Consider the following 14,711-nt stretch of genomic DNA (forward strand, 5'->3'; position numbering starts at 1 on the left):
GAGTATTTCCCCCCCCCCCCCCGAGGAAGAGGTTAGCAGCAGCAAGATGCAGCTGCAGGCTTGTGACATGGCTGAGGCTGCCAGGCCAATCTGAAACAGAAGGAAAACTGGGATTTTCTCTGGAACCACCACCGCTGGTCGCGCTTGTAAGGCGAGTAGAGAGACCATTGCGCCCCTCGGCTCCAATCACCTTCCCCTGCTGCAGCAGGTCTCCCAATTAGGTCATCAGGAAGTCTCTGCTGAAGCCACCCTCCTTGGTGGCCTCAATAGGATGCACGCTACAGAGCCCTGTTCCAGTGCTTTCCTCATCCCCACGTGCTGCAGTCCTTGCTGCCAGTGAGGCATGGACCAGGGGCTCCCTAGCTGCTGGGAGGCAAGTAGAGCATCTGACATGTGCCTCTAAATGAGACTGTAACAGGTTCTCTGGGACAGAAGTAATCAGGAATGGGGAATGCTACCGTCTCCAAAAGCTGGGGTTTCTTGCCATACCACCAGAAAGGCTTCAAGTCCTTGAAGCTTCAGGATAAGTGCAGGATCAGGAAAGGGAAGGGGAAGATGCAATAAGGTGATGGTCAAAGCAGGACTGGGAGCCAAGTGATATTTTTGGCTTTACCATTCTCTAACCTTGGGAAATGAAAACACAGAGACATAAATGCCCATCTATACATTGGGCAGGTGTTGGGGGTACTTTGAACGGTCCCGGGGGGTATGTGGGGGCCGGCAGGGACAGAGCGCCGCCACCCTGCGCTGCTGCTTCACAGGAGGCAGGGCCGAGAGTAGGGCCGCACAGACGCTGCACTGCCACCACTTGCCCCCCCCATGCTCCACATACGGCTGCTCGCCACCCCCTGCGGGTCCACTTACTAGAAACAGGGCTGCCCGGGGTACATTTATTAAGAAAGGCTGAAAACCCCTGTGTTAGAGACTATACTAGCCTAATGAGCCAGGGAAATCCTGTGCAATGCTGCTCTCTGCTGCATGGAATCACATGTTGTGTGTCATAGGCCCTGTTCTGCAAATGGAGAATCCCTGCGGTTTTGGAGCAGAGGAATCTGATCCATCCCCACGAAGGCCTGATTGTTGCAATGTGCATCGCATGGGCAAGAGTGGCCACAGATCAGTCACAACCCCTGTGAGCCCCGCAGGAAGCAGTCCTGGCGCGCTTGGCAGATGGCCAGAACACCACGTGCGAAGGAAAAGTGCCATCAGTATTTATGAGAAGGCGTGCAATGCCAGGACAGGTCTGAACTGTAGGAAGGGCAGGACGGGAACAGAGCATTCGGCATTGCAACCCACGTGCCGAGGGGAAGAGGGAAGGATCCCGGCTGAATGGAGACAAGGGGAGGGATTGATTACAGGGACTTGAGAAAGAGCAGGGATCCAGACGGTAGCTGGCCCGCATGGAATCCACTGCAGTCCAGCAGCTCTTTGCTTTCCCCCGGTGAGACTCGGTGGGTCACACACACCTGCAGGGAGCCCCACCATGCCAGAGCCACGTCACGCTATGATGCACAGTCATTAGTACCTGGCTGTCCGTCACAGCCAAGCCCCTATTAAAAAACGGACTTGCCCTTAATGCTATTTAATTCTGCGAGGGGGCAGCAGTGTCAATAATTAAACTGCTGCCATGCTCAGAGCTGTCGTATCGCTGCAGACAACAGGGACCACATAAATCCCGTACGAGACCCTGCACGGATCAGCCCAGTGAGTCAGCCTTCAGAGGTCCTCAGCACAGGGGCTCTTTTGGGTGACCCTCATGGCCCTCCTTATCCTTCCTTCCCTCCTCATATCTCAGCGTTTCTCCTCTTGTACATTTGTCCCCAGCATCCATTGCCAGCCCCCCTTCCCAGGATGTCCCTTCCTCATTGCCCTCTTCTTTCACATCCTGCCCCAGTGTCCTATAGCCCCTACTAAACCCAATTCAGTTAGTAAATCAACTTGCCCTGCATGCCGTGGTCATGACCAGCCTCATATTTCTTCTTCATATCCCGTCAGTGGAGGGCTGGCTCATGACCTGGGGGTGCACAGCTTTGGCTTCTAGGACATTAGCTCGGCTTCAGAGCTCTCGCTCACGATCTCCTGTTCCTCATTCCCACGCGTCCATCTGACAGCAGCTCGGGGAGGCTACACCCCAGATTGTAGTCAACCGGTATCCACGTTCCCAAACCTCCACCAAACGGCTCTAGCTAACTTCCGTGTTGGCAGAGGACCGGGTGGGCCATGCAAACTGAGCTCTTCTGCGCTCCCTAGATGGGGTCCTTCAGGGCAAGACAAAGGAAACAGGCAGGACAACATATGGCAAACTGCTCTGCCACTGCTGGTGTAGCCAGCAGCCATGCACCCACAAAGTGGACCCTGCTGCAGCCACGCAGAGGCCTGTGCAGCATAAGCTAGGAGTAACGAGCAGCACTATCACTCGGATCAAGCGCACGCGATCCAAAGCATGGCCAAACTGCAGGGTAAGCGTGGAGGTCAGGCGTGGCCATGACTGACCAGCAAGCCAAGGGCTTGCATCCTAAATACTCTGGGTTACAATCGCATCCTAAAACATGAACAACTAAGGTGACCAAGTGTATTGATAGTTATTTTGCCATAATACGTGTATTTTTGCCAACATGCTCAAATGATTATAGACACAAAGGCAGCCCTGAGGATGGGAAGAGCGAAGCAGCCTCATCAAGCCACGGGCCACAGCTCATAAGTAACTGGCCAAGATGATAAGAAATCTGCCCCTCTCTCTCAAAAATATAAATTTGAATTGATTAACATGATCTTGATTAAAGTAAAGCTTACCAGATGATTAACAGACTGGGGTCGGACACCTAAAAAACAGAGTTTTAGCAACATTGCTCCCTTGACCTCTTTCCCAGGGCCACCAAAATCTGGTTCCTTCCAGTTCCAAAACTTCCAGTGAAACAAATACGCTTAAATAAAAACCGATCCGAGATCAATTATTAGCATGCCAAATCAGCCATCTACAAATATCCCACCTAGGGCAAGCAACAAATTGGACCTTTCCCAAAGCTCAGCAGGAAAGAAACAACTCAGCAAGTGTCCCCAGGAAAGCAAAGGCCTGGCTAACAGACCTGCTCTTCGTGAACCCAAAGCTGCATAAGCATTGTCTTTATTAGTGCCAATAAGTCTTTGCTGTTGCCTATCCTAATAAAGCTTTCGAGTTGTGACTCAAATGGTCCCATCGATCAATTAATCTCACTCCTAACCACAAGTCCAATAAAAGGTAGCAGTACCTCCTTGCACTGCCATGGCCCTGAAAGTCTCTCTTTAGCCATGCCCATTATTTAAGCGTGCAGGTCCTCTCCTCTGACCCCCCCGTGAGGCTGACCACCCAGGGTGTCTGGGGAAGAAGGGCAAAGCAAGAGGGCTGAATACAGGCAAAGACTTTGTGCAACAGCTGACACTCCCCTCTGCAGGGCAGCCAGGGCCTCTCGCCTGCCCCACCCTGGGCTGTCAGCACAGCTTTTACTGCTGCTGTCAATTAGGACAGCAAATTAGAGCAACACCAATTAAACAGCATGTCAATGCTATGGCTGTATGGCCAGCCAAAGAAGTGCAATCACACCACAGGGGGAGGGGGTTTCGTGATTTCCCAGCTGGCTAGAATAGGCAGACCCTGCTAGAAGGCAGCTGTGGCAGGGGCAATTTGGCCACTTTTTAATTTTCTTTTGGCACCGAGCAGAGAGAAGTGCTACTGCTGGGTTCATTAAATCAGCAGAGGATCTGAAGAACAATGTCAGGGGGCATCTTGGATATGCAAGGCCTTAGTGCCGAGGGCTGAGAACATAACGCTGCCAGAGGGCAGGTGCGAGAGGAAGGGCAAATCTATCTTGTCAACAGCCAGTCACGCAACAAGCAGCAATGGGAAAAGTAGTAACACCTAGCATACAGCTGGAAGAAGAGGCTTAGCACTGTGCCCAGTTAGCGTGTCTACAGGCACTTACACAGACAGGATACATGCATCTACCATCTTTTTCCTGCTAATTGTATGCTAAAACAAAGCTGCAAGCAGAGAGGGAAGGAGGAAGGCAGGATGAGCATCTCGGGGGTGCGGGAGCTTCCCTAGCATGAAGCATTGTGCTTGGGGCTGGCATGGCAGGGTCCATCTCTTGGGGATGGCCATGACACCCCTAGCAGCCACTCTGACCCCTGCCCCTCTAACCACTGCCCCATGCTCACCTGCTACACCTTGATATCTCATTAATCTAGAAGTGCGGGAGGTTACCCTCAGACTGGAGCAAGCCTTGGGCGCTTCACCTCATCCTGCTCACTGGCACCCATGTCTGGGCCCAAGCAGCACATTATTACTGCTCTCAGCTCTAGGCTTGCTGGCACTACCTCATTATCCTGCTCTGCCAAGCTCATCCTTAGGCCGCTCACCTGCTCAATCCTTGCACCTTAAGGTGAGCAGGGCTCAAGCACAAGTCTATACCTGCCCTCAGCAAGGCCTCTGCTCTCACCTGCCTAGCTTCAACCTCTTTGTCCAGACTTCAGCCCCTGGAGTCCACTGGGTCCCAGATCCTTGTGGAGATCAGTACAGGCTTTGCAATCCTTGCACTGAGTACCTCCATCCATGGCCGCTAGCTGTCCCTACAGCCACAACCCAAGAATATAAGCTCTAGGGAAAAATAACTTCAAAGCAAAAGCTACTTCTTGCTCAAGCACCCCACCTTCCTATAAAAAGTAAGGACATAGATGAACATTGAGCCCCTGGCTCAGGCTTATATGGCTTGTTCGCTGCCTCCTTCCAGTCACCTGAACTGGCTAGAGGGCAACAGGGCCCAGATGCTGCTGCTTACCTCCGTCAGCAACCTCCCTTTCCCCAAGGTGTAGGCTGAGCCCTTTTTTCCTGGGTTGTCCACACCTGCTGATCTGCAGCTAGGCTCCCTGCAAGCAGCACTTGCTCTCCCGGTACTGGGGTAACTCAACTACCTAATCACGAGCATCTGGAGCCTTCCTTACAGCTTGCTCCTTATAAACTGCCCTCCCCCTAACCTACTTCCTACCCCTACTTTTACTTGGTGCTAGCAGCAGAGGTAGGCCCTGCTGTGGCTGAGGATCAACTTGCACGTGGACTCAGAAGCAGCAGTGTCAAGGGCCATATAAAGGCCCAGAGAGGGTTTGGTTGCTAGATGTCTTTTTACATTTAGGCAGGCTGAGAAGTTCTTGCGCTGACTCTCCATTTGGTTTGGTCATCTTCCTGTCTTTGGGTTACTGGGGATTTTGTTCAGATATGTGCCCCATGGAAACCACAGTCCTCCCTGCATTGACCCCAGGCACATAGGGCTGTCTGGTAAAGTGGCAAGGACTAAGTACAGACTCAAGGGGCTGCAGAGTTTCTTTGAAATGGGCACGCTGCCAGGATGATGAACAAGATATCGGATACCATGCATAATTAACACAGAGTAACGATCCAATGTGAGAGGCATTTAGCAAGGGACTTCAAACTTGCAATTTGGCACAGAGCAGCAGGGAAACAGTAAAGGCTGTCCAGGGAACTGGGGAGGGAGCACATTTGCAAGGGTATGAGGACCAGAGGGCTCAGGAAGGGGATGTTCACTCTGGGAGACTGTGAGGAAGGACAAAGGTACACGGAGAGACACAGGGACAGCAAAAGTAAGTAGGAGACTGCTGCAAAGTCCCGCTGCAGCGGTAGCTGTGGTGCCCCTTCTGCCTCCATGACACCCTGCCTTTCATGCCTGCCTTGTCTTTGGGTACTTATTGGATCAAAAGGGAGACTTGCCTTTGGGCCCCCAGGCCTGTCTCAGCCGTCGCTGCAGCTCCTGGGGCCCAATGGCTCACCACAGCTCCCCCTGCCCACCTGGCCCTACCTTGGCCCTGCTGCCCTGGGCCCTATCTGGCTTGAGTTGCATTCAGCTGCAGTCCTTCTCTATGTTGCTACCCTATAAGGCTCATCCTGGTCTGTCTCGAGCCCCCAGTCCCTGGCAGGGCTCCAGACTCTCTTGTGCTTTCAGGCATGACTTGGACTGCTGTACTATCCTTGCTAGTCCCAATCCCAGACCACCAGTAAACTATAACAAAGGAGTAAACCTTCTGGCTATAACGCCAACTAACCCACTCAGGGCCTGAATGTAAGCAGTGGCTGCCTTTCTGCACAACCAGGCTTTCTCCTATTGTGGGTCACATTCCTCTGCAAGGCAGCAGCATTCGGTTTGCCTTCCCCAAGGTAGCACCAATGCCAACTAGGAGCTCTCCCAGCCCCTCTTGGTCATGTGGCTCCCTGGGCTGCTGCAGATGTTTGCTGAGTAGGCTTGCTGACTATGGGCATTTGTACACGCCACGGCGTTTGATCCTCGTTAATTAACCACACCTTATAAATTTTAACTTGGGTTATTTTGGTGCATTGAGTTTTTGTTTCCATGCCCTGTGCTTTCAGACTAGCTTGCAGTGCAGCTTACTGCTGCTGGTCTTGCTCTTGCAAGGGGCCCATGCTTCCCACGCAGGGTTCTGCCCTGCTGGGTTACTGCAGAGTAACCAGCTCTGTGATAGACACTCCTAGCCTCCACCCCTGGCTGGCTATTTTCCTTGTAGCCAGCTCTGCCTGCTACTCTTTTCTCTTCAAGTAAGAGGAGCCTTCTAGCTCTCTGTTACACAAAGGACAGACACCCATTAAGGGAGGGTGTGGAGTGTGGGACATGGGTGCATATCTGTGTTTCCAGATAAAGTCAGGAGAAACAGATACTGCCAAGAGCCCCTGGGATGGGTACCTGCATGGCTTTGCTGTGCCCATGGACAATAGAGGACTTAGGACACTTGTTCTGGATGCTGACCACCCCACCATCTCCTCTGAGTACACCGGGAAGCTCCTCCACCATTTATGAGTAATAGCAAGGGAAAGATGCCTGTACCCAGGCCAAAGAACCCCAAGGGGAAAAGAATAGACCTTGAAGTCATATCCGGTAACGATATGTCAGCATGGTCTTTGCTGTGACTGGGACAACAGCAGGGGGACGCAGTGTTTCCCCATTTCCAGTGCTTATCTAAGGCACAATGGGGGCTCCCCAGGTGCCTCTGGAAGCTGGCTGAGAGACCAGGGTCCAAGTTCTAAGTGAAGGGCTCTATCTCATCAGGGCTTGAGAAAATCAGGGGAGCAGGTCTGTTAGCTGCAGCACGGACAGGGAAAGTAGCAGAAGATGAAAGGCCTGAGGACAAGATGGTAAACCCAGTGCGCAGACAGGTGCCATAACAGGGTGGGTGATCAAAGCAGAGAGCTGAGAGAGGGGAAGGGTGTTGCAGGAGGTGGGCTTAAGCAACCAGAGCCACCCCCTTCGGTCTAGGCAGAGGAGAGTCCAAGCTACCAGGGAAAGAAAGATGAATGGCCAACTGCTCATCACCATCCCAGCTTTGTACCTCCAGAACTGCTCGGGGTCTCCATGCAAGAAGGAAGGGGGATGCACCCCCAAAGGATCAGGTGCAAGGAAGGGCCTGGGCCATTTGCACAGGGAAGTGGGTGCCATGAGAATGTGACTCTAGTAGGAGACAAGCTAGGGTTTCCTGCTGGGACTGCAAGACGCTGCAGGGAGCAGGGGGAGAGAAGGCAGTTAAAGAACTACTACTTGTGCCAGGGTAAAAAGAGATTGGGAAGCACTGTGCTATTCACAGTGTGTCATTGTTCACAGTCATTTCTGCCCCGAACCCCAAATCAGTCTGTGCGATCTCTCTGGTTCCTTAGCGCTGTGCATTTACCAGGGCTGTGGTGGCTCTGTTGCAACAAGAAGCTTTGGCTGCCTTTGCATGCCTGAGAGCACTGGGGGCTCAGAGGCAGGCATCCAGGAGCCTACAGCTGGTCCCCACCATAACACCATTAACTGTGCTCCACAGGAAAGGCCCAGCCAACATCTCACTCCATCTTCTGGATTTCCAAAACCTGTGGGTGACCTGATCTTCTCTTTCTCTGCTGCACAATGGAGGAAGATCACACAGACGTAGAGGTGCGCACAGAGGCCCCAAGTGCCTGCAGCATGTCCCCTGCTATGTCCCTTGACATTTAAGCATGTCCCCTTGAAGGTCAAACAAGGGCAGAATTCCCACCATTGACTCCAGTTCAGCCTGCGAATACACAGCTGTAAGCACCCCATCACTTTAAATATCCAGGAGGCCTAAGGCTGGTTCCTGCCAGGTGGATGAACACTGCGCCTGGTGATATTCCTGCCTGGATTAACCAAGTCTCCAGGGGAATTGCTGCGGGGCCTTCCAGGAGTAGATCTCCTATTCAGAGGCCTTTGCTTGTTAAAAGGACAAGCTGTCTGGGGAGCTGGTAGTAAAGCCATGGATGCTTTAGCTTCTGGAACTGAAGGCACTAATATCGCTGTGCACTGTGTGGGTGGGGAAATTAGACAAGAGTTCCTCTGCACTGATGGTGTCGTCCCCCCCCCCTTATTCATCTCTCTCAACAATTATCTTTTATTTTGATATCTTTCTATTTAAATCTGCAGAACCCAGTTCAGGATAATAGAAAGGCTGGATCTCTTAATCACCAAGTACCTTGAAGGGCCGGTGCGGGGGAACAGCAAGAGGCAGTGAATGGTAAAGGGGTAGAAGGCAGCTCAGTCATTTCTCCAGGCATGTGTGATAGGATCCGGCTCTACGGTTCAGGAAACAAACTGCTCAGCTCCCCTCTTCCTGCAGAGACTCGGGTGCCCCCTGTTTCCTGGCAGTATTGGGGAAGGGGGAGGCATGGCAGAGGAGCACTCAGATATCTTGCACTTATTTGCTAGGTAAAGAGTATCAGTTCCTGGACCCTGCCTGAGTAAGCGGGGAGTCCTGACTCCGTGCCCCCCACAACTCCCTGGGGCTCATAGCTTGGGCATGGCCCATGGGTGGGCCTCAGAGTTACTTCCCCATGCCTCAGTTTCCCCAAGGAGGATGTGCGACTCTCATGCACACCCTGGGAGCTTCCTCCTGCCCTGGGGATCCCCTGCAGCCGCCAGTCCTCTGCTAGCAGCGGTTCAGTGCCTGTCCACCACCAAGTTCCCCCAGCCCTGTCCTTGTCTTCTCTTTGTGTCGCAGGGGCGGTGGGCACGCCTTTTTCTGCCCCACATGTCCCTCCGTTCTCCTTCCACCCTATATTCCTTAATTTTATATATATATTTTGGGTAAATATGAAGTTATTTTACACCTTGCATGGAGATTGCTCCAAATGCCTGTGGGTCAGTGTGGGATGTTGTATTGGGAAGACGGAGACAGAGGTGGTGGAGGACATCATTATGCTGGCCATCATTAATAGCCGTCGCCCTTCAACAGTTTGGTGTTTAGACTGCAGCAGGGCTTGAAGTAGTGGCTGTGCTAAGCAGACGGCAAGCGCTCCATGGGTTTTTTCTTTCCCTTCTTTTGGTTTCATTTCCCCTCTCAAAACAATAGGGTTCTGGCTATGACATTCCCTAGAGTTTTGAACTGGATCACGTGCAACTTTGAAAAGTTATCGTGTTACAAACAGATGAACAGGCCTGTCATAAGGCTGAGTCTGGCCTCACCAGCTTGGGCAGCTTAGCCCTGAGTGAAGCAGAATCAGTGGCTACAAGCCGTGGATGGCCTTAAATACTTCTTCGTGCACCACTTTACACGTTGCCTCAGCTCATAAAACCCACTTGGTCCAGCTCCCCCCATTGATAGCGCCTCACTTGCTTAATCCTTCATACAGAAGAGGCTTATTATCTAGGATATACATGGCCTGAAGGGAGATGTTTGGAGCAGAAAGGTATTTTTATGAGACCCATTGGTGTGAAGATGTTCAGGTTGAGCGGGGAATAGAGACTAGGAGGAGACAGTGCGCCAGGATGTGACAAGTCTGTAGGTCCCACGGGACATGTGGACTTGCCCATATGCTGTCACCCCGCTTCTGCGCCCTGAAAGGGGAATCTCATGCGCTCTTCCATGCATACAAGATAGTTTGTGGGCGTTGGGCTTTCTAATGGATAAAATGCACACCAGCAAAGGGTGGCTAAAGAAGAGAGAGCTGAGCAGACCAGAGGGAACATACCTGCTCTGTTTCAACTGCAGCCTATTAGAGGAAGGATTATTTCTTCAAATGTCATTTAGCACCAGGTTCAGACCAAGGGGTCAGCCTCCTCACAGGGAAGGTACACTCTAGGCAGTGGCAGGGCCCAGCATATCTCCTGGTCTCCTGCTAATAAGCCACATTAGTGTTGGATGGAGTACAGCAAAATGTAATGTAGAGGTCTGACTCGCTGCACTGAGCTGGGATTCAACCAACTGGCATCACATAAACTAGTGCTGATGTTTGGTGACTGCCGGCCCAGGCTGAGGTCTAACCAGTGAAAGGTTTTTATCTCCCCTACCAATGTCCTCTGCAGGATTCAGTCTTCTAGCTTGGCCAGAAGCAACTGCTGGCCCCTCCTTGCTCCCTGATCAATTCTGCAGGCTGTCAAGAGGCAAAGCCATTTTGGACCTACCTGCGTGGGTGAGAGGCACTCATGGAGTGGGCTGATGGGTCTGTCCTGATAGGAGCGTGCAGCTTCAGTCTGGGTTGCACCAATGGGTCTTCAGAAAAGCCATGATCCACAGTCACAGGGTGGTAGGACAACCTCTTCACTCACCAGGTGCGGTCTGTGGACATGATCGGCCAGCGTGCGTAGGTCCCTGGCCAGTCCATTTTCCGTGGCACACTTCTGCCGTGGTACACGTTTGTGGAATCGCTAGTCTAACCCCGGTAAGGGGTGGCTCACCCAGGGCTAGAAAGTCCCCACTCACGACAGCGGAGGGTTTTCATAGCCCCAGGCCAGGTCTCTGTCTGTTGATGGAGCAACGTTTGAGGAGGCCTGAGGCTGAATGAATCGTCTGGTTCACGTGTTGCATAGCTAGCCACCCTGCAAAGAGCTCATTGTCATACAACCTGATGGCAAATTCAGCCCAATGTGGAACTGCAGTGCAAGTGTCTTTTATAGCTACATTAGGGTGATCTGCGTATAACAGTGATTTCTTCTCTGCTCCCCCAAACGTTTAGAAAACGGGCTGGCTGGCTTTAAATATACCATTTTAAATGTGTTGCACAAAGTCTTGGGGTTTTGAGTGGCTTGAACGTTGCAGGACTGTAACGTGGAGCATGGCCTGAGCCCGTCTGTAGAAGAGCACTCAGCCACGTCTTACTGCTGTAGCACGGCAGAGATGACAGTGCTGATGTGGGCTGGCAGGTCCGGTGCTGCTCGATTTGTGCATCCTTCCTGCAGTGCCTGCCCAGTGGGCTGTTTTAGCGTGTGGTGATAAACCCAGTCACCCTCTTTTGGCCATCTCCTGCTGCCAACTCGTTGCTTGTTTATCCTTCCGGGCTCTTCCCCTCTGCTCCCCATTAGCTCAAGTAGTGGAGTTTGGACTCGCTAGGCTCGTACAGTGATGGTTGCCCTAGGCTCTGATGATTGCACCCCCTCCCTTTGCCTGCCTGTCTGGTAGATAAGGATGGGAGCAGCTTTCCTTTTCCACTACACCGTAGCCAATTCTCCTGTCCACTTGCTCTTAATAAACACGATGCGAGGATTTGGGTGCCAATGCTCCGGAGATAAAGGGCCAATCCGTAAGATATCCGGTTGGTCTCGTTACGTGTCCAATTTGTTAAAACCATCCGCCTGCTGCAAAAGGTTGTGTTGTTTCTTATGAACTCTCTGAGCAAATCTTCTTTCTGCCCAGAACCTGTGGTGGATATTTAGGAATCAAAAAGTCTCTAGCAGCTATTACCAGGCTTTGAATTACCATCGATTGGCTGATCAATAGCAGAACCTGCCTCTGTTCTGCTCTCTTTCCTGTGCTTTGGCAGGATCCTGCTTGCTGGGAGCCTGTGCTTAGGATCTGTAGTGCCAGTCAGCCGTCTCGGCTGTGATGGCTGAGTCTAAGCTTAATCTGGGGCTCAGGAAGCCCCATGGGAAAATGAGACACCCTCAGGGGTTGGCTACAGCCAGTGCCCTTAATAAAAGAGTCTCATTTATATTCACCCTATCTGTTCTGCTAGGATTTCAGATCGAATGGCTGGTATCTGGCGGCCTTTACTGGGACCTCAGGGGGTCTCCCTATAGCCTTGTAATCATTTCTGGGCTTCTCCTACGTTGCCTGAGACCTTGCATGACTCCTCAGCTTGGGTCATGGGGCACTAATAAGTTCACAGATCGCTCTAGGAACTTGAGCAGTTGAAAAGTTATCATGTTGCAGCATAGATTTCATAGATTTGCAGGCCCTCAACCATACGAGTAGCGGGATAATGTTCTGATAATATTGGGATGTAAGGTATCAGGATTGGGCCTAAAAGTCAAGAAACTGGGCCACGCTAATGTCCTGCAGGGATGGGTGCTCAGAGGGGTCATCACAGTTTGTCACCCAAAGGGGATTTTTCATCAACTTAAGTAGGGGGTCCTTGCTGAGTTGGTACTTGCTGAGCATTGAAGAGTTAAGAGCATTTGCTCTTCCTATGAAACCCCCTCCAGATTTAAAAGAGCAGAGGCAAAGTGAAGTAAAATATATATATTTAAAATTCTGGCATCTGATTGCAACAACTGCAAGAGGATTAGTGCCGCTTTGGGAGCCTGACTGCTGTGCTGTAGTGCTTGGATGCGTCAGGCCTGTTGATTGCAGGCGGTGCCTGCCTAGTAAAGCCAGCTTGGGTCTCATTAGGGAGGGATTTTCCTCACCTCCGCCTACAGTTGAACCTTCCTAATGACCCCTTTGTTTAAGCTCCCAAACTCTGTTAAATGCTTTGTGCTCAAAACTGGCAATAGCTTCCAGCCTCATGAGGAAGCTTCTTGGCTGCTGGACAGACCGATCGAAAGTGCCAGGTGCCCAGAAGCACCATCTGATGTGGTGTGTGCCTGTGGGTGATTCGGTGTCCCGTGTTGTGCCTCAGTTTCCTCCTTGGTAAAATGAGGATAAGGAAAACTTGTGTCACAGAAAGGCCGTGCTGCTTAATCAGGCAGTGTGTGCTTAGTCTTTTGAGGGTCCAGAAACCAAAGCTGCCCTGATTAAGGAATGCAGCTTCCCCTGAAATCCATGGGAGATATACCTGCTTACGTCACAAAGCAATTTAGACTAAAAGGAAGCCCTGAACGTCCATGGTGCTGTTGCATTGAAATGGCAGCAGCTCAGTGATGTTCTGGGATGCTGCCTGGCCGCAGGGCTTGTGGCTTCCCCAACTCGGGTTTGGTTTTAGGAACCTGGCTTGATCACAGTCGCTTCTAAAACCATTAAAAATGTCACCTAAATTGCTACAAATAACCCTCTGATTATCTGCTCCATCCTGATGCTACTCCCTGGAGATAACAAGCTGCCGACGATTCCTGCGGGCCATATAATAATCACCCCAATTACTCCCAAGCAGCAGTTATTAAATTCACCGCAGTGCTTTAGTTCACAAAGCAGGCATAATTAAGCAGGTGCCTTGCAATAGCTCTTTCACTGGGCCTGACGGGAGTTCCTCCAAGCTTCCTGCTCTTGGATAGAAAGTTTCTTGGGTCCCGGAAAAAACGTCCAATGGCAAAGGATCACCCCACAACCATCTCTCAGTTTTGTGGAGGACGCCCTTCTCTTGCCCCCCTCTTCCCCCTTCCACACCAGTCCACTTTTATAAAAACTCACAGATAAACTGCCAATGCAAATGTAGTCAAAGGTTGTTAATGGTAGGGATTATTAATCCCCTGCGTGGACTCCCCTTTACCCAGGCGTCTTGAATACTGGGAGGATGGGGTATCAAAATCCACACTCAAGCCACTACCCAACCTTAGGCATCTGCTAGGACTCTGTTGGGTCAGTCTGCAGGAGTTTGGTGAATTGGGGGGAAAGGGAGCATTTTGCTGGAGGCTGCTGCTGGTGAGGCATGTCCAAGTACCAGCGTTCACTTTCTTAAAGTCCTTAGATCTGCAAACACCCTTCTCAAAACCAGCTGCAGGTGAACCAGCATGGTGGGGTCTGCCTGAGCACTCAGGCATCTGAAGCAATAAGTGTTTATGCATCTGAGCTGCCCTATTAATCTCAAAGAAGAATTTGTCCTGGAATTGGATGATGAACTTTTATTGTCGATATGAATAAATGATCGAAATTCTCGCCACTCTGCAAGGAAGGATCCCGCTGGGAGGAGGTACCGTGCATGCAATCTGGGTTTGGCTCTGTTTGCTTTAGAGGATGCTTTGCTTGCACGCTCTTGCTCTCTGATACTTTAGCCCAAGGTTGAAGCATGTACAAAGGTATTCCACGCCATCATTTCTAAGGAAGGAGCAAACGTCTCTCTGTTTTCATGACTGCTCAGTGGCATTGGTGATGTTTCCTTCTGAGCTGCTACGGGCAGCGAGAGGACTCCCTAGGAAGAATTGCTTCCCCCTTGCTGTGGCATTGGCACTGAAATGATTAGCCACTGATGTTGCTGAGCAAAGTGCACGATAGTATGTTTATACATTGTGCCAGTCAGATCATACACATGTGGCTTGAGCTGACTTCCTGTGCCATTTAATTAGCGTTAATTGGTACAAGGCATAAGGTGAAGTGGATTTGTTAATGCCAAGGTCTGTGTTTTTTAGCCCCTGCTGCATCTAGTCTAGTTTGATCTGATCCAATCTGTTTTACCAGCATCTGTCTGTCCATCCAGTTATCTATTTTTATTCATCAGCTCTAATCTCAACCGTCCCTGCCTTTTTTCTGTATCAAGGTGTTTGTATAGCATTTGTCACTGTGTCACACCAGCTTAA

The sequence above is a fragment of the Gavialis gangeticus genome, unplaced genomic scaffold (genome assembly GCF_001723915.1).
Source record: "Gavialis gangeticus isolate Ggan-Ray unplaced genomic scaffold, GavGan_comp1, whole genome shotgun sequence".
Lineage (NCBI taxonomy): Eukaryota > Metazoa > Chordata > Crocodylia > Gavialidae > Gavialis > Gavialis gangeticus.